Source organism: Amphimedon queenslandica, unplaced genomic scaffold (assembly GCF_000090795.2).
Source record: "Amphimedon queenslandica unplaced genomic scaffold, v1.1 AMPQUscaffold_11859, whole genome shotgun sequence".
Lineage (NCBI taxonomy): Eukaryota > Metazoa > Porifera > Demospongiae > Haplosclerida > Niphatidae > Amphimedon > Amphimedon queenslandica.
The window spans coordinates 1-2,499 of record NW_003547901.1 but is presented as its reverse complement, the minus strand read 5'-3'; positions in this window follow the sequence as shown (position 1 = coordinate 2,499).

The following is a 2,499-nucleotide window of genomic DNA, read 5'->3' as shown; positions in this document are numbered from 1 at the left end:
GAGCATCATCTTTGTGTCCTGTGAAATGAATCTCAATGTGCCTGTGTTTTTTAATGAAATGAATGGTGCCAACTTGTATATCATTGATGACATCATCAATGCAAAACGACATAGCATTTCGATATCTGAAATATTTCAGAGATTCTTGATTTGTTGCAGTGTTGTTTGTTTCAGCATCTATGGTTGTAGGAGGAAAAGAAAATTGCAGTTTATTGACCGTTATCATTAAATTGACAACTGTCAAAGGGAAAATTCCACGGGGAACAGGTAAAATTTCTTTATTGGCAGAATTTTGCCAGACTATTAGTAATGGGTTGATGATATCTGATTCTGGAGGAGGACCAGCAGATCCAAAATGAGGCAATGCAGAAGGAATAAAATAACCATTTTGTGTCTCAACGATGATGTGTAGGTGAAGCAATAGCTTGATAAAATCAGACTTAGGAAATCCTTGGTCATCTTTTAACTTATCCAACAGTGATTTGGTAAACAGACCTTCCTTACTAAGAGTAACCAGTTCAGACTCTGAGGGTGTCTCCTTTGTAAGGCTTCGCAAAAAATTCCATTCTATTTTGTAAGTAAGAGCAAGAAGATGTGAGAGGATGTCAAGAATAGGATGAGGATCAAGGAACACTATGTCAGGTAAAACTTGAGGATAATAAAGAATAATGGTTACATTGTGAAGATACTCCAGAGCCTTCATTGTATCAGCTTCATCCATTTGAAGGCTATTACCAGCCAATAAGACATCATCTAACTGAAGGAAACTGTGACCTTTTGCCTTCTCCAGCAAAGTCAGCTCAAAAGCAAATCATCGAACTGGCATTGGGATTGTATCACCAGAAATATTATTATATATTGCTTCGCAAAGAGTTTTAGCTTCAGCTTGTCTTTCCGGGCCAGATTTGAGCATTGTATTAGCTGGGTATATAATTTGATTAGAATTACATTGTACAGGAATGAGGTGATACCCTTTTTCTTTAGAGCCGGGCTTTAATGACAATAGCTCCTTGTTATATTCTTCAATTTGTGTTGGCTCTGCTTTATCCTTGTGAGTACCCAGAACAAAATATTCTGGGTACTGAAGAGCTTTAGTATCTTCTTTTGATTGCTGTGTGTTCAGTGGCTGTACAATAGCTCCAGAAGACAGCACATCTTTTATAAATTCTATATTTGTATATGAAAACTTTGGATCACAGGGATATGGTGCTCCATCAATTCGATATTGCAGATCAAGCTTCTCATAAAGACCTTTAGAAAGGTCAATTGTGATGATATTAAGAGAAGCCGCTCTAGTAAACAAAGGCAATAACTCTTGAAATGCTGTCTGGCCACCAGAATCAACAATGTACACCAGGTGACGATCTAACTGAACTTTTGCTTCTGAAATGGCCTTGACAATATTTCTACGTATTTTATTTGCATCAAGATCCTCTGCTGGCTCTGCTAAATTATTTGATTCTGCTGGATCTGCTGACTCTGTTGTTTTAGTCTCAGTACTAATGGTTTCTGAAGACTGCCCCTTTGATTTTTTGCCGCAGTCTTGTGTTGGTGTTTTCTTTGAAGATTCCTTTTGTTTTGATACTTCTTCCTTTAGATCACCTGCCAACCTTGAAAGAAGAGCTTTAGCATCAACTTCTTTCATGTGGCCAGCTTCAACAGAGATTCTTGTAGCTTTGACAGCACGGCAAGCTATTGGTGTACTGTCAGTGACAGCTTCTTCAGGTGGATCTTCATTTAGTAAGAGACGTCGAGAACATGTTTTACCAGAGCCAGGAGGACCAAGCATTTGAACACGTTTGACAGTTAGATTGATCCTGCTGTCTTGTAACCATTTAGATACAGTATCTAAACAAAGGAAAGGGAGATTGGTTAATTTCTTATTTGTATTATTGGGCTGTACTTATTAAGCAAAGTTCATTAAACTACATGTATACTAAGCTTTGTTTAGAAAAGTGTCATGCTTTAGCTACCTATTTACTGCATTTTTATTAAATCAATATTACATAACAGCTAAATACAAGCCTGAGGGAGGGGCTGGCTATGCGAGACTACCAAGTGTACTATAATATTGAAATTTTAAAACTTGCTAAAATTAAGTTCACACAATATACAAGCCAAATTTACTCTAGCTACTATTTGTATTTAAAACCACCAGGAGTCAACATTAATTCCCTGCCAACAAATAATTTTGTACATGCAGTATAGTAAATCTTACCATTATCAAACTGTGCTTGGTTAGGAGCAATATCAAATAAATCATATTTATATTTATCTATTAGAGTATCAGCTAGTCTTATTGTTCTTATAGTGCCTTCCTCTCTGAGTATATCTAAGAATATACCAAATATTTTTCCATCCACTCTAATGGAGCTCGAAACAATGTTAAGCAACCTATCCATTCTTTCACCAGCAGTTTGTCCAGTATAGACATCAATTATTCCTCTCTTCTCTCTTGTATTGATAATCTTATGTTCCAACAACCTATCAACCAAGAGG